At 41.6% G+C, this 18,433-nt stretch overlaps 1 protein-coding gene across 1 annotated transcript in view; it reads right to left on the bottom strand.

The window, feature by feature from the left end:
- The window catches only part of LOC101705877 (uncharacterized), a 34,031-nt gene extending 18,293 nt beyond the window's left edge, over nt 1-15,738 (bottom strand). Inside the window, exons 1-2 of the mRNA XM_004865463.3 lie at nt 15,463-15,738; nt 15,095-15,183 (exon numbers count right to left, since the gene is read on the bottom strand). The gene's annotated coding sequence lies outside the window, so the exon portion shown is untranslated. The remainder of the gene's footprint in view (nt 1-15,094; nt 15,184-15,462) is intronic.
- Between the last annotated feature and the right edge of the window lie 2,695 nt (nt 15,739-18,433).

The following is an 18,433-nucleotide window of genomic DNA, read 5'->3' as shown; positions in this document are numbered from 1 at the left end:
ACATAGTCAGACCCTGTCTCAAAAAACCAAATAATAATGATAATAATAATAAATTTAAAAAGGGTTTCATTCCCCATATGGGACTTGAACTTTCGATCCTCTTGCCTCAGACTCCCAATGTGCTGGGATTACAGGTGTGCATCACCATACCTGACCTGATTCTTTTTTTTTTTTTTTTTGGTACCGGGGATCGAACTTGGGTCCTTGTGCTTGCGCAGCAGGCGATGAAACCACTGAGCTAAATCCCCAGCCCAATGTGCCTTATTTTTTTAAGTAAAACATTTTTTGTTACATTTTAGATATACATAATAACATTTGTCATAGGGAATTTGTACCTGTGCATGATATATCTTGCTTCTTTTTTTCCCATGCCCCCGCCACTTCAATCCCTCTTCTCCTCATTTGTACTTTATTTTTATGTTCTATATTTTGCTTATTTTAATTGATAAAAATTTGTACAACATTTTTCTGATTCTAGAGTTGCACACCTTTCCTTGTACTATACTGGGTATTTATCATCTTCTTATGTCTACCTTTTAATTGGGTTGTCTATTAATGAGCTCTAAGAATTCTTTATATATTCTGCTCATAGGTTATATGCATTGGAAATACGGTCTGTTTAAGGACTACTTTTCATTTCAATTATGTCATTTAAAGTTCTAAATTTTGATGGAATCTCATTTATCAATTTTTTTTCTTTTATACATCATGTCTCTTGTATCCTAGGTAGTTCTTGCCTACCCTGAATTCATAATCATTTTCCCTTATAATTTCTTCTTAAAGTTTTATACTTTTAGGCTTTCATATTTAGGTTCATAGATCCCTTCAAGTTATTTTCATGTATGGAAATAAAGGGTTGAGGTTAATTTTTTATATACGGATACCAGGTGTTCTAGTTGTTTGCTGAAAACACTCTCTTCCTCAGCTCTTGAATTGAGTTTATATTCTATAAAATGCTCATGTTAAATAATCTTTCAAAACTCAGTGGACCATATATGTGTGGTTCTATTTCTAGATTCTCTGTTTTATTCAAATGATCTATATGTCTTTCCTTACAGCAACACTGCCTTCATTACTGTAGCTTTAGAAGAAGTCTTAAAATTAGGTACTAAACGTCTTCCAACATTGTTTTTGCTTTTTTGTTGTTGTTGTTGTTTTTAACTTTTCCAGGTCCTTTGTACTCCTACATAACTTTGAAATTTCAATATCCAATTCTTCATTTATAGCAAGTGTACACAGACCTGAATTTTTATATATACCTTGTGTTTTCTAATCCTGCTAAATTCAAATACAAGTTCTAGGGGCTCCTAGAGATTTCTTAGTATTTTCTCTGTAGATGATCATTTCATCTACATATAAAGATTTTGCTTCTACCTTGCCAATCCTATCCTAATTGTGTCATTTTATTGCCAGACTATTTTGGTGGGGCCTCGGTTTCAAAGTTTAATGGACAGATAGATAGTAAGCATATCTGCCCTGGTTCCCCACCTTAAGGAAAAAGCATTGTATCTTCTCCATTCGTATAAGGCGTTCTCACTGGAAGTATGGAGTACATGTCTTCAATCTGTTGAGAAGATTCTGTTCTACTTCTAGTCTCCTGATAGCTTTTACCATGAACAGCTGTAGAGTTTAGTCCAATACTTTTTCTCCAACTAGTGACAGGATCATATGGCTTTTTCCTTTCCTCTGTTAAAATGATGACTTCTGGGGGTGGATCTTCCAATGCTGAACCAACACTGCCATCCCTATAACAAAACCACTTTCTACATACTGCCAGATCTGACTTCTAATAGTTTGTTTTGTTAAACAAATTTCTATTTATGTTCATACTTTCTTTTTTATTATCTTTATCCAGTTTTAGGATTAGCACAATGTTGAGTTCCTAAAATGAGGGGAGAAGTGTTCCTTCTTTTTTCTGCTTTAATCGTTTGATATAATTTATCAGTTAAAATGTATATGAGCCTGCTGTTTTCATATAGGTAGGTTTTCAAGCTAGGAATATACTTTCTTTAATAGGTGCTATTCAAATTTTATATTTCCTCCAGAGTTAGTTTCATTAATTTGTCTTCCAAGGTACTTCTTAGAAGTTGTCAAATTTATTTCAAAACAGATTTTTGTAATATGCTTTCTATATCCTTTTAAATTCTGTAAAATCTGTGGTAATGTCTCCTAGATCTTGATATTGTAATTTTAAAAATGTATAATTGATATTGTGTAACAGGAAGTAAAGGTCTAAAGGAGCAGGGGACGTGGGAGGGGTAGGGGAAAGGAAAAAAGGGAAAAGAAAAAATATGAGAAAAGGGAAAAAATGGAAACAAATTCTTTGCAAATAGGGAAGGGTGGAGGGGGTGAAGGGAGAGGAGGGGAAGGGAAAAAAAAATAAGAACCAAGATACTCTTGCAATGATACAAGATCCCAATGATGACTGTAACTGTTATTTTATACCTAAAATGTACCAAGAAACTCAATGGGAAAAAAAATTGTACAACAGTGTATAACACACAGGTTTGAAATATATATTCACTGTGAAATACCTAATATGAGCTAATATGCACTATCTCACATATTATCACTTCTTTGTGGTAAGAACACTTAAAATCTCTTCGCAATTTTCAAAGACAAAATATAGTTATAAATCATAATCATCGTGGTGTACAATAGATAATTTTAACTTATTCTTCTAATCTAACTGAAATTTTGTGATCCTCTAATATCTCCCTCCCCTAATTCCTGGTGACTGTTTGTTATTTCTATGAGTTCTTTTTTAAATTACCTACTTTTGGGAGATCATGAAGTATCTGTCTTTCTGTGCCTGGCTTATTCCTTCCAGGTTCATCCACATTGTCACAAATGACAGAATTCCTTCTCTTTTAGCATACACTGCTTTAACCAAACTACAGAGCCACCCAGATGTCTTCCATTTTCAAGTGGAACCAAGGCAAGGAAACGCTGCACAAAAAGTTCAAGATGTACCATGAGCTTCTCAAGCACTTGGTGGAAACAATCTAACAGGCCCAGTCATACCCGAGGGCTCCAAGGACAGCAGGAAAAAGCTCTTAGCATCTCCTGGCAAGCACAATGAGAAACTCGGAGGACAGACCTCTAGCAGGATGGAATATGGAAATCGTTTGCAGGAAACTATTCTCCATTTATTTATTGGTTGGTTGGTTTGCAGTACTGAGGATTGAACCCAGAGCCCTCACACTGAGCCCATTTTAAATTTTTTTATTTTCAGATGGAATCTCACTGAGTCATCAAGTTGCTCAGGCTGGGCTCCAGTCCTCCTGCCTCAGCATCTCAGAGTGCTGGGATTATAGGCATGCAACACCATGCCCAGCTACTACTCTCCTTTTGAGAAACAGCTTAGCCCCAGTGCATGGTACAGACTGAACTGTGGGACGTGATCAAAAGGCCTGAGCTTCCTAAAATAAACTGAAAGTTCTGTGAACCTCCAAGCCATGTTTGAGCAACAGCATCTACCATCGAATGGAAACAGCACATAAAACAGTGAGCTCTGGCACTTCCAGTGAGGACAAATACGACTCTTTTTCCTCCCATTTGCTCTCTTTCTCTCTTTCTTTTTGTTTCCAATACTGGGGAACCCAAGAAGGAGTGAGCTACATCTCCATCCCTTTTTAACTATTTGAAAGAGTCTCACTAATTTGCCAGGCTGGCCTTCAACTTGCTCCCTCAGCCTCCCAAGTGCAGGGTTTACATGAAGTTGCCACCACACCCAGCTGGCAAAGATTTTTTGAACACTGACTTCAGCTGCACATCTTATCTTATTCAACCCCTGCCTTTGGCTTCCTTCCACCCTGAAAAGTAACACAAAACCTCCTTTACAGATGGGACTTCATGATATGCAAGTACCACCTGAAAGTAAAGAGCTGAAGCGCTATAGTCCTGCTGAGCCCTGATGCTGAAGGACTCTACTGAGGGAAAATCTCCCAGGGGTGGAACTTCAAGCAGTATTCATATACAGCTGTTCTCTGGCCTCAAGTACACATGCACTGATTCCCGAATGGTTCCAATGGCTTAGCTGCATGGTCAACATGTGGAAAAACAAGGCTGGTAATAAAGAAATCTTCATATGGCATTATGAATACCTCTGAAAGCATGCAGGCTGTAAGGTATCTGTGACCTATGTGAATGCCCACCAAAGGGAATTCACTAGAAATAAGATCTCTGGGCTGAGGGTGTAACTCAGCAATAAAGACTTGCCTAGCAGGCACAAGTTCATTCCCAGCATGCAATGCAAAAGGAAGGAAGGAAGGGAGGGAGGGAGGCAGGAAGGAGGAAGGGAAAGGAAGAAAGGGGACCATTAATGATCAATGATCAATTAATGATCAATGGAAAAAATTATGCCCTTTGTAATGTCTGTTACTTTTCCCAGTCACTCCAATGGGTGCTTGGCCAGTGGGCCCATGAACAAAGCTGCCACATGGCAAACATAAAGGCTATCCACAGTTCACCAGTGTGGACTTCTCCTTACTGAACCCAACCTAGCTAGCACTCTGGCTGCCAGCCTGACCTTTGAAAAACAGAAATCAATGGTAAGTGTCCATTCCGGGACCGCTTCCTCCAGCAAACCAGCCAGGAGCTTCACTAGTGCTCTCATTACAAGTTGGTTACACTCAGCTGCTACATGGCAGGTTTTACAGCACGTAAGTGGCAAAAGTTTACCCTCACTGGCATATACTCAGGTTCTGACTATGTCTTTTGTTTTTGTTTTGTTTTTTTTGGTACAGGGGATCGAACTCGGGTCCTTGCTCTTTCGCAGCAGGTGGCAAAACCACTGAGCTAAATCCCCAGCCCTCAGGTTCTGAATATGGATTTCCCTTTCTCTTAATAATGACTCTGCCAGTGCCACCATCTGTGCAGTCACAAAATGCTTTATGTATCATCATGGCATTTACACAGCACTTTTCTTTCTTTTCTTTTTCCTTCCTTCCTTCCTTTCTTCAGCTGGTACTAGGGATTGAACCCACCATGATAGCAATCATTTTACCGCTGAGCTACATCCTCAGCCCCACAAAGCATTATTTCTACTCAAGAAACCCACTTCAGCCAGGTGTGATGGCACATGACCGTAAGCCCAGCTATTTGGGAGGCTGAGGCAGGAAGATTACAAGGTTGAGGCCAGCCTGGGCAACTTAGGAGGTTCTGTCTTAAAATAAAAAGCAAAAAGGGCGGAGGGTGTAGCTTCATTGAAGAGCATTGTAATGTGACTTGCTAGCATGTACAAGGCCCTGGGTTCCTTCTCCAGCATGGTGGGGAGGGGGGCACTTCACTTACAGGGTCAGTGGGAGATAGATTTCAGAATGGATGGGACTCTGTCTCATAGGACATAGCAGTTTTCCCTCAGTATCCATGGGTGATTGATTCCAGGACCCGCTGCAAAATCCACAGAGGCTTAAGTCCTTTATATAAAATCACACAATATTTGCTCATCACTTGTGCAATCTGCTGATACTTTAATTATCTCTTTCTCTATTTTTTCTTTCTCCCTGTTGTTGTTGGGTTTTTTTTGACACAGGTTCTCACTGTGTAGTCCAAGCTTGCTTTGAACTCACTATGTAGCCCAGGCTGGCCTCAAACTCATGGTAATCCTCGTGCTTCAGCCTCCCAAGTGCTGGGATTATAGGCGTGCACCATCACCACACCCAGCTTTTAATTACTGCATCTCTAGATGACTTAATACCTAACACAACATAAATGCCTTGTAAATGCTTGTTGGACTGCATTGCTCAGGAAATAATGACAAGAAAAAAATGTCTGCCCATGCCCAGTGCAGATGCGATCACCACAGCCCTCACTACGTAGTGCATGTCAGCAGAAATGCAACATTTTCTTTCAATTGGTGGTTGGCTCAGTCCTTAGATGCAGAACCTGCAGAAGGCCAAGTGTATTGTTGTGCATCAGGAAGCCTCCCATAGTACTGTCTCCCCACAGCCAGAGCATAAGTAGAGCAACACATGAGTTAATGTGGAATTGACTCCACAAACAGAAGTTTTATTTTACTTTTTTGCAGTGTTGACTTTTTTGTTTTTTCAGTATTGGGGATTGAACCCAGGGCCTCACACATGCTAGGCAAGTGCTCTACCACCAAGCTACATCCCCAATTTCTTTTGCAGTGTTGAGAACTGAACCCAGGCCTCACATGCATTAGACAGGTGCTCTACCACTTAGCAACACCCCCAGCCTCACAGACAGAATCACTGCCCTCAGTTCAAGGAACTTAATTCCCCATAGGGACTGCTTTGCTCAGGAGACACTGGAAATGAGACTACCACCTGGTCATCACGGGCTTCGTACATCACCAAATCTCTACACCCAGAGACAAAATAAAGGCAGGTTAATCTCCTGGCTATAGTGACTGATCTCAAGTACCAAAGAGAAACTGGGGTATATCTATACAACTGAGGCAGGTCTAGAGCCTTAAATACTTCCATGTTACAAAGAAAAGTTTAGGGGCTGGGGATTTAGCTCAGTGGTTCCGCTGCCTGCCTCACAAGCGGAAGGACCCGAGTTCGATCCCTGGTACCAAAAACAAAAAACAAAACAAAGAAAAGTTTAATGGGAACTTATATTACTGAAAAAGCAGAGGAATGGAAGAGTTAAACCCTCTGAGAATGAAGGTTTGGGTGATTCTACCAGGTACAGAACCCAGAACAGATAATGTTCTGGCTAAAAGAGAAAGGAAATACGGAAACAGCAGTTGAAGTACCCATGGGTATCGAGCACAAATTTATGACTAAGCACAGAAACAAGAGTGGTAGTAGTTTTGCATGTTTTCTCTTTACTTCCATTATGTATGTGTTTACTCTTATGCACGTCTTTGAATAAACTAGCCAATCACTTCAAGTTTCTCTATATTTGTATGACATATAAATACTGAAGATTGAATTCACACGTGTGTGGGTGTGTGCATGCACACATGCAGTGTTCAGGATTGAACCCAAGGCTTTCACACTGACCTACATCCTATGTTTTGAGAAAGAGTCTCCCTAAGTAGCAAAGTTACCCAGGCTGGGCTCGAACCTGTGATCCTCCAGCCTCAGTCTTCCAGAGTGTTAGGATTATAGACAAACACAATGGCTAGCTATTGTTTTTGTTTGAGACAAAGTCTTACCATGTCACTCAGGCTGAACATGGAGACTCTATATAGCCCAGACTGGCTTCAATCTTGAGATCCTCCTCCCTTAGTTTCCAGAGTGCTGGAATTACAGGCATATACCACCGATCCCAGCTATCATTTAGTCTTGAGGTAAGAACAGTCACTGAGAATGTGCTCAAGTTGGAGGAGTAATTAATATGGCTTGTGATGGTGACACAACATCTATTGAGACTATGCATCCTCTCACTACAGGGTAGAGTTAGAGACTTAGAATAGCAAAAGTAATTCTAGGTAACAGAGACATAGCAAGGGGTATCACAATCCCCAACTTGAAACTATACTACAAAGCCACTGTGATAAAAAAAAAACAGCATGGTACTGGCAAAGAAACAGACCCAAGGATCACTGGAATAGATTAGAAGATGCAGAAACAACTCCAGACATACTCAGCTACCTCATCTTGGACAAAGGTGTCAACGACCCTCATTGGAGGAAAGATAGCCTATTTAATAAATAGTGTTGGAAAAACTGGATTTCAACCTGCCAAAGACTAAAACTAGATCAGTATCTATCACCATGCACTAAACTAAGATCGAAGTGGATTAAAGATCTAAATATTAAGGCCAGGGATTTAGCTCAGTGGTTTCGCCGCCTGCTGCGCAAGCTCAAGGACCCGAGTTCGATCCCCGGTACCAAAAAAAGATCTAAATATTAAAACAGAAACACTAAACGTGCTGGAAGATAAGTTAGGTAGAACTCTTGAAGACATTGGCATAGGAAAAGACTTTATGAACAAAACCTCAGTAGCATGGGGGGCTGGGGATTTAGCTCAGTGGTTAGGCTGCCTGCCTTGCAAGTCCAAGGACCTGAGTTCAATCCCCAGTACCAAAAATAAAAAAATAAAGCCTCAGTAGCATGGGATCTAGCACAAAGAATCAACAACTGGGATCTCATTTTATTAAAAAGCTTCTGCACTGCAAGAGAAACCAACAACAGAGATAACAGACAACCTACAATGTGAGAAAAAATTTTTAGCAGCTGTACTTCAGACAAAGAACTACTATCTAGAATATATAAAGAACTGAAAGAAATCAGACCCCCCCAAATTTAAAGACCCAATTAAAAAATGGGCATCTGAAATGAACAGACATTTCTCAGACAAAGAAGTAAAAGCAGAAAATAAACATGAAAAACTGTTCAACATCACTGGTCATTGGAGAGATGCAGATGAAAATAACACTGAGATTCCACCTCACCACAGAAAGAATGGCTGCTATCAAGAAATCAACCAATAACAAATGCTGGCAGGGCGTGGGGAGAAAGGAACCCTTCTCCGTTGTTGGTGGGAGTGCAGACTGGTGCAACCACTATGGAAATCAGTATGGAGATACCTCAGAGAACTAGGACTAGAGGTCCCATTTGACCCAGCTATTCCCCTGCTGGGTATCTTCCCCCCAAAATTGAAAGAATCATGCCACAGCGATATATGTGCACCCATGTTTATAGCAGCACAGTCTGTAATAGCGAAAGCTTAGAAACAGCCCAATTGCCCATCAACTGGAAACTGGATAAGGAAGATGTAGGGTTTTTTTTTTTTAATAAAATGGAGTACTAGGGCCGGGGATTTAGCTCAGTGGTTTCACTGCCTGCCTCACAAGCAAAAGGACCTGAGTTCGATTCCCAGTACCAAAAGAATGGAGTACTACTCAGCCATAAAGAATCAGAAACTAGAGACATTTTTTTTTTTGGTACCGGGGATCAAACTTGGGTCCTTGCGCTTGCACAGTAGGCGAAACCACTGAGCTAAATCCCCGGTCCTACTAGAGACATTTATAGCTAAATGGATGCATATTGAACCCATCCTCTTAAGTGAAATAAATAGGACCCACATGTGTAAATACCAAATAGTTTCTCTGGTGTGAGAAACTGAAAGTGTAAATTAGGATTAAAATGATTAAAATGAATAATTGATAAGTTAAAATAGGAAGAAAAGGTTCAAAAGGGTAGGGGAAGTGGGAGGGGAAGGGGGAAAAGAAAAATTACGAGAAAAGGAAAAAATGGAAACAAAGTCTTTGTAAATAGGGAAGGGTGGAGGGTGAAGGGAGGGCAGGGAATGGGGAAAAAATAAGAACCAAGATACATCATGTACAGGTACAAGTACCCAGTGATAAATGAAAACGTATTGTATGCTTAAAATGTACCAATAAAAGAATTTAAGCCAAAACAAAAACAAAAAACAAACAAAAAAAACCCCACTTCTCTTTTATTCGCTACAAATACAGACTTGTTTAATTACTATAAAATGTGTATAGAAGGGTACAGGTGAATAGTTGGCTGCGCCAGTGGGCTGTTTATTCATCTCAGCTCCAAATTCCCCTCCAACACGTGCTATGGAATACACTGGTTTCTTTAGTCATTTCTTTTACCCTGAACCTCTTAAGTTTTGACAGTAAGAAAGGGGACTAGAGGGACCCTAAAGAAAGACAGAAACTTGCACTGGATCCCACTGATGCATGATGGGTCACATCAGGATGGGGTGAGAACATCTCACTGTGCTCTGGTGTACCACGTGGTCAGGACATCCCATCCCTAGGCAACCTCGGTCCCTGTCTGTCACCACCATCCCCTGGCCCTTCCAACGTGAGGAGCAGACGCTCAAAGGAATCCAAGTAGCAGAAGCCCATGCCTCCTACTACTGCTGCTTCTTCCTACTCCTCCTTCTTCCAGTACTAGGGATTGAACCCAGAGTCTTTGCACTGAGCTACATTTCCAGACTATTTTCTATTTTGAGACAAAGTCTTGCTAAGTCACTAAGTTGCACAGGCTGGGCTCTAACTTAAAACCCTCTTGCCTCAGCCTCCCAGAGTGCTGGGATTACAAGTGTGCACCACCACATCTGGCACATGGACGTTTCATGTAGTTTCCTGTGTCCTTCATTTTTTTTTTTTTTTTTTTTTTGGTACCAGGTATTGAACTCAGGACCTTGTGCTTGCAAGGCAGGCAGAGGCACTACTGAGCTAAATCCCTGGCCATATTTTTTAATTTTTATTTTTATAAGTGCATGTTTCCAATACATAATGATTACCTTCATCGAAGGGAGTTGGTACATGGGAATAACACCTCTTAGTTCTTTTTACTTCCGTTTCCCTCTCCTCCTTCCTATGTCCCTCATTACCCAATCATGGTGCATTCTAGGACAAAAGTTGTGTTAGACCCAACTCATGCTCTACCATCTCCCCACAGTAAGGCTAGGTCCTGTACCCCTGCTCCCCACACCTCGGGCCTGGAGTGCTGTCCAATTCCTATGCACACTGGCCTCATTCTAGGTAACCCATGCCATGGAGTTTTGTTCATGCTCATCTGGTCACTGTAGCCTCATTCAGGCTCAGAGGAAACCAGGAAGTTTCTCTACCTCTCATCAACTACACCTGTACTATGGCCAATACATCCTAAGCGGACCTCCAGGATCTCTGCTTTCTGGTATTCACATGATCTTGGGTAATTCCCTCTCTCTGAGGGTATCCAAGGCTTATGATTTTTTTTTCCAGCCAAGAGAATATGGCAAATATGAAGGATTCTGCAGATATATTCAAGACTCCAAGTAAGTTGGTTTTGAGTTTATCAACTTAATCAGGTGGAAAGTTTAGTTTGTTTACTTGTTTGTTTGTTTGTTTGGCCGTACTGGGGATTGAACCCAGGGGCTTATACATGGTAGGCACTCTACCACTGAGCTATGTCCCAGCCAGTAAGTTTTGTTTTTCTTGGTTTGGGGTTTGTTTGTTTTGTTTTTTCAGTACTTGGGATTGAACACAGGGCCTTTGAACTGCATCCCTGGCCTTTTTATTTCTCACTAATTTATATCTCACTTAATTTACACACACACACACACACACACACATATCCCATCTTAATTTATATGTCACTAATTTGCTGAGGCTGGGCCTGAACTTGTGATCTTCCTGCCAAGTAGCTGGGATTATAGGTATGCACCTCCACAGCATACTCAAAGTTTTTAAAGAGGGGTTTACACCTTCTCTGTAGTACAGATATTCTGGTAGCTGACTTACTGAAGGAAGGGACCAAGTGGCAAAAATTACAGGGAGCCTCTAAGAGCTGAGGCAGCCTCTGCTGATGAGTGAAAAGTCCAATAAAGGCAAAGAAATGAATTCTGCCAATGACCTGACTGAGTGTGGAGACAAGACTCTTCCCTAGGTAAGCCAGATGGGAATGAACCCTACCAAAACCCTGGCTGCACTCAGGTGATCCTGAGCAGAAAAACTACATGATCCATGACTGGTCTCATGACCCCAAAGTAAATATGAGATAAACCTGTGTTATTTTAAACTGCGAAATTTGGTAAAATGTGTTAGGCACCACTAGATACATACATCTGTTTTCTAATCAAGTCTGAATCCCTCCCTTGGTTGGGGTAAGTATTCTTTTGTATCTAGCACTTTTCATTCAAAATTATGTCAGCTACATCCCAGGGGATAGAATGCTGGCCCAGAAAGTACAAGGCCCTGCATTCCATCCCCAGCAAGGCAACCAAAACATATTAGCAAAGTTCGTCCATACATCTACTATGAATGTGTTCCTTCTATTTGCTATAGAGCAGTGATAGCAAACCTTTTTATTTATTTATTTATTTTATTTTTTTAGCAAACCTTTTTAGAGCTTGCAATGATACAAACAGCCTGCTGAGGCATGCATGCCATGGGTTTGCCACCACTGCTATAGAGTATTCCAATAACATAAATATTGTTGATTCACATAACAAAAAAGTAAAGGTGTTTTATCACCTTTACTTTTTTGTTTGGTTTTGGTTTTTTTGAGACAGGGTCTTGCTATGCAGTTCAGGCTGACCTTGAACTCAGTGTGTAGCCCAGGCTGGCCTCCCAAGTGCTGGGATTACAGGAATGTGCCATCACACCTGGCTCAACACCTTTATCTTTATATTAACGCACACTGCACCCAGTGGTGTAATATTATAGAGCATGCATGTGCACAAATTTAATAGCTATGGCCAACAGCTCAAATTCTTGCTCCAGTAAACTCTGCTGCCAGCAGTATGTGTGAATCCTTACCAGCTGTATCTTCAGGATCCTCACGAACTTTACCTTCAGAAACCTCTCATCATTTTTTTCTGTAAGTCCAGGTAGCTTATTGGGACCCCTAAGAGGTGAATACAGAAGGTGGTAGGGGTATTGTCAAGCCAAAGGGTCCCTTCAAAGCTCTTTGCCAGAGTACACTGGGAGTGGAGTGTCCTGGTCATTTACCTATGGAGTAATTCCAAACCCCTAGAAATGGGCCAGGGATTTAGCTCAGTGGTTCTAGCACCTGCCTGGTAAGCGGAAGGACCCGAGTTCGATCCCCAGTACCAAACAAACAAACCCCTAGAAATGATAATGTCTATAAGGAGCCACACAGGACTGGTTACTCCTGGAACTAGAACTGGAACATTCCCTCAGGGAAATGGAGTCCTAGTTTGGACAGAAAGAACCCCGAGGTGGCCTGAAAACCACTCAAAGAGACTGTAAGTCTGTTTATGAACATAAACATTACCTAAGATAGATAATATAAATGAATTTTCACAAAGAATTTCTTTTTCAATGTTCAACTATTGATTCTCATTAATTCCTTAAATTAACTTCCTATTCATGAAAATTAAAAAATATATTCATACTATCTTTTTTTGGCAAGGGAAAAGAACAGTTACTAGAGATTAAGTCTAGGTCCTTCACACTAAGCTACATCCCCAGCGCTTTTTTTCTTTTGAGACAGAGTCTCCCTAAATCACTGGTGCCTCAGCTAGGCTCGAATTTACACCCCTCCTGCCTCAGCCTCCCAGAGTGCTTGGATTACAGATACAAGCCCCGGTGCCTGGCTTACTTTCCCTTACTTTCCCTTGGTTTGCATCACTTGACCAGCTGTCACTCATTCTCCTGTCAGTTATATACTAAAGATCAGATTTATTCTCCCAAAGAAAAACACTGTGCTGTCAAACCTAAGGTTAATATTGACGCCTTCCCCTCTCATTGTAGAAATGTAATATAGGTAGCCAATATACATGGAAGCTTTCCTTACCTCCCATTCTCTTTTCTTTCAACATGGCTAATTCCTATGTTCTGTCTTCTGGTTTCAGCTTAAATAAAATTCACTTTTCTTACATTCACTGACTCCCATATACCAACAGGGTATGTAATATTTTACTTCTAAAAGCCTGATCAATTTGTTATAATAGTTATTATTTGCTATTAACCACATGCTTACCTTCTTCAACAATTTACAAGTTCTCCAAGAATAGCCCTAAATTGAATTTTTTCACTGTGCTTAATCAGCCATGGTTATTCATCACTGCATAAGAAATACAAATGATGGAGAGTTCATTCCCCGTACCAAAAAAAGAAAAAAAGAAATGATGGATAAACACATCATGAAAATACAAACGGAAATATCAAAATGTGTGACTTCATAAAAGAAGTATGACTTTTCAAAAAGTCAGTACAACAGAGAAACAATGGTGGCTGCTCTGGGTTCAAAGATGCTAAGGGACATTAAAAATTTTCAATTTGAGAACCTTGCAATAAGCCAGGCTTGAAGTGATCGCAGCACGCAGGAAGCTGAGGCAGGAGGATCAAGAGTTAAAGCCCGGCAAGGTTTACATCACGGTAGCGAACCTATGGCATTAGTGCCACAGCTGGCAGTTTGTTAAAATTGAAACCTCTAAAGGTAGTCTCAAAAAAAAAAAAAAAAAAAGTCTCAAAGAAAAAAGAAAAGAAAGTAAAGAAACTTGAAGGGATCTTAGATCCAAAAACACTCAAAAGCCTACTTTGGAACAATGTGGAAATTTTTTATTTTATACAAAGTACGTATTACATAGTTTTGCTGTGTTTTGGTGGTACAGGGGATTGAACTCAGGACCTGAAGTATGTTAAGCAAGCACTCTACCACCGAGCTACATTCCCAGCCCAAATATTATTTTCTTGGTTGAAACAGTATTGTGCTTTTAGTGGGCCAATATCCCCATCTTCCAGTGATGTGTTATCAATTACGTAAAAGCTAAGTAGGGGCCGGGGGTTTAGCTCAGTGGTTTCGCCGCTTGCCGCGCAAGCCCAAGGACCCGAGTTTGATCCCCGGTACCAAAAAAAAGTTAAGTATGCCTCCAATGTTCAACTTACTCTCAAATAGTTCACCATAAAATGCATTTTATTTAAATTTTAAAAATTTTACGAGTACTTGTTTGCAGTGCATAATGATTACATTCATCGTGGGGAGTTACTACATGGCGAACATAACAAAACTCTTTTTTGCGGGGGGGGGGGGGGATGGTTAATTCGGCTAAGCGTAGTAGTAGCCTAACAAAGCCTCCAAGCTTAACTCCCGGAGGGCTGTTTTAAAAGCCCATGGTGGGGGTAGTGGTTACAGACCGACCCGCTTCAAATAATACCTCCGCTTTAGCTGGGCGTGGCAAACGCCAGTAATCCCAGCACTCTGAAAGGCTGAGGCAGGAAGATGGAAGTTGGAGGCCAGCCCGGGCAACTTAGGGATTTAGCCAGACTTTGTCTCAAAAAAAAGAGGGGGGTGGGGGTGGGGATGTAGCTCGGTGAGGAGGCCATGGTTTTAATTCTTAATACGTTTTAATTCTTAATTTAAAAAACTCAGTGTTGGGGCTCGGGGTGTAGTTTAGTGATGGGGCGCTTGCTTGCTTTGCATACTTTGCAGAGTCTCCCCCCGTCTCTCTCCCTCTCTCGACCCATTTTGGATTATATACAGATACAAGCACCCGGAAGACACCTAGGAATCTTGCAAGCACTCTGGATGAAATGCAGCCCCAGCATCTGGGGAAGGATCTTTGCATCTTTATCTTTCTGCCAGAATACCATGTGTCACCAATAAATACGCGACGAACAAAGAAAGCGCAATTCTAGGATGAAAATTCATTGGCATTAAAAAAAAAAAGGAGGCACTCCGACCCACCTTTCACCCAGTGGTCACCTGGACGCGCGGAAACCGTCGGGTCCCTGAAGCTGGAGGACGCAGTGTCTAAATCAGCGTGATCCCAGAGGCTGGGATAAAAATGCAGCAAGGTTACTGCGGAGGCTTTTGAAGAGGGGTGTGCACCGTGCGTGCAAACCTCGGGGCCGAGCGTAGGCGACCCTTCTCGACCTGGCACCTGCAGAGGACGCCTGGCCCGAGTGGACTCTTGGACACGGACACGCGGGGGATCCCGCGGCCCCGAGAGGGGCGCGCCAGGCCTCTCGGCAGAGGTCTGTGGGGGCTGGGGCCCAACTCGCCCTTTCCCCACCCTCTTCTACTCCCGGTACATCCCCTTCACCCCGCCTCACCGAAGCCGGGGTGAAACCGACCACTTCGGAGAGGTCTGGGGCGAGCAGAGCCCGAAGAGAAGTGGGGAGACCGCTGACGTTACTTCCGCTTCCGCTGGGGCATCAGCCACGTTGGACCCCTCTGTGAAGGGCAGTTCCAGTTCTGTCCCTCGTGGGTGCCGGTGGACAGCATGATGGGCCCCTCCAGGGGAGCAGAGGTAGAAAGAAGCCCTGCGGCGGAGGCTGAGCTTAGAACCGCTTCTCCAAGCGAGGGTAAGGGCCGGGCAGGGGGGCGGAACCCAGAGCTGGGGGCGGAGCCCAGAGCCGGGGGCGGGGTTGGAGTGAAACCACGCCCCCACGCGGTGTGGCTGGAGAAACCAGAAAGGCAAGAATGAGGGTGAGGAGGCGCGCCTAGAAGGCTCGCGAAAGCCTTTATGCCTGCCTCTCCCCGCGTTCCGAGGGCCCTGTAATGATTTGCCATGCTCATAAATCTGCCAATCCATGAAATGCTCTGTCTCTCCCATGCCACCATTTCTGTTCTTTCAGCCTTTCTTCTTTATGTCTACAGATACCATGCTGAGATTCTCATCGTCGTTCTTTTGTGTTTGCAACACAAAAGATGTTTTTTGTAAATCCCTGATTTCTTTCCTCTTGGAATGTGTAGTTTTCTTTATTTTTGTCAGCAATATGTGTTCTTTTTATTCGAAGGATAGTAACAAAAAAATTTCACACAGTAGAAGTGAATGTACATGGAAAAGTCACCTTCTCTCCAATCCTTTCCCCAAGGAGTTCTAGTCTAGAAATGTTCTGTCCATAGATAAACATAAATATTTTTCATTTTATAAAGACACAGTTTTACTCAGAGGATCTTGAAATATATACAGTGAGGAAGAGGAAAATGGGGTCATGAAGAAAGAGAACGGTAAGAGAGAGAGCAGGAGCCAGGAGAGTGGGAGGGTGAAAGAAAGAGGGGAAAGAGTGAGACTACACAAAAGGATCTGCAGTCTTCTCCCCGCCTTCTCTTCCTCTCTTGCAGTCGTTCTTTGTGTGTGTGTGTGTGTGTGAGTGTGTGTGTGTGAATATTATGAATAGAAGAGGAAGAAATGGGAAGGGTGAAAGGGGTGAGGAAAAAGACAGCTAGGAAAGGGGAGTGGTAAACCACTGGGAATTTCGAACCCCATCCATGTATTACTTGAATAAATTTCTTTGTGTTGCTAAAAAATAAAAAGAAACGCATATGGGATCATTTATCGGATGCCTAGTTTTCGTTGCTTGGAACTTAACCGTACGGACCAAACCCTCCCCTCCTGCGTTGCAAATCAGCCATGATAACATTCTTCGATTGTACAGCAATGGTCCTACAGTTTCTTTTCTCCTGGAATTCTGTTCCAGGTCAACCTGGGCAACTTGTCCAGAACCTGTCTCAAAGTAAGATTTTTTTTTAAAGGGGTGGGGGTTAAGGATATAGCTTAGCGGTAGAGCGCTGGCCTAGAGAGCGCCTAGGGCTGGATGGGGGTGGAGTCTCCATCCTCTTGAACCGCCAAAAAGAGAAAAAGAAAAGCCTCCTTAAACTTTAGATTATACACAGATTTCCTAGATCGCCCCCCCCAACTCCATTTTATTTTACCTTGAGAATGCTGAGGGAGCGCTTTACCACTGACCTACACTTCCAGGCCCACACTACCCTTAAAAACATTTAAATTACCTGTGTGTTGGCAGGTGGTATGGGTTAGTGGATCCAATTTTTATTTTCCTCCAGAAAGATGACCGATTGTTGCTTATTTGTAAACTACCTTTGACCTGAGGGTTTGAAATTCTGTGTTGATTAAACAATGAATTTTTGTATATACTTACAGATTTCAAATTACACGTTGATTAAACAATGAATTTATATATGTACTTGTATCTGTTTCTAGACCGTCTATACCAGTAATACATTTACTTGTCAGTATCATACCTTTTTTGTTTTTCTTGTTTTGCTCCTCACTTTGTTTTCTTTCTTTCTTTTCTTTTTTTTTTTTTTGGTACTGGGGATTGAACTCAAGACCTTTCACTTGCAAGGCAGGCGGAGGCACCACTGAGCTAAATCCCAGGCCCTGTTTTTCTTGTTTTTTTTGTTCTTGGGGTGCTGTGGCTCCTAAACCAAGGCTTCTCATCTGCTAGGCAAACATTCCGCCCAGAACTAATCCCCAGCCCAGTATCATACCTTTTAGAGTCAATTAGTTTTAAGTTAAATTTTAATACTGAGCAATAAAAACACAGTACTAGCTCATATTTGTTACGTATTACCGTTCTAGGTGCCTCAAGATAGACACTCAACATTTTTTATGTTCCCAATAGTACAGGTAGTATCATGATATTCTCTTTTGTTTGTAAATATATTTTTAAAATTCTTTCATTGGTACATTTTAGGTATACAATACGTTTACGTTTATCATTGGGTGCTTGTACCTGTACATGATGTATCTTGGTTCTTATTTTTTTCCCCATTACCTATTCATCCTTCACCCCTCCACCCTTGCCTATTTACATAGATTTCGTTTCCATTTTTTTTCTTTTCTCACAATTTTTCCTTTCCCTTCTTTCCTTTCCCCTTCCCCTCCCTCCACCCCTACACCTTTGGACCTTTTCCTACTTCAAATTATCAATTATTCATTTTGATCATTTTAATCCTTATTTACACTTTCAGTTTCTCGCACTAGAGAAACTATTAGTATTTACACATGTGTGTTCTTTTATTTCACTTAAGAGTATGGCCTCAATATGTTTGTAAATATTAAAATATAAGTTGCATTCCATAGAATTCACCCAACAAAAACCATACATGCAATGGTTATGGGGACATTCACAGTCTTGTGTAACTGTGACAATTTTAGGGCTATTTCTCGATCTCAAAAGAACCCTTTGACTAAGCAAAATTAAAATTACTTTTGTGCATGTGTTACTGAGGATTGAACTCAGGGCCTTCCTGATAAGTTACATCCCCAGCCTT

Source organism: Heterocephalus glaber, unplaced genomic scaffold (assembly GCF_053883595.1).
Source record: "Heterocephalus glaber isolate CG9 unplaced genomic scaffold, H.glaber_assembly_v1.0 deba00001761, whole genome shotgun sequence".
Taxonomy (NCBI): domain Eukaryota; kingdom Metazoa; phylum Chordata; class Mammalia; order Rodentia; family Bathyergidae; genus Heterocephalus; species Heterocephalus glaber.
This window is presented reverse-complemented; position numbering and strand designations above follow the sequence as displayed.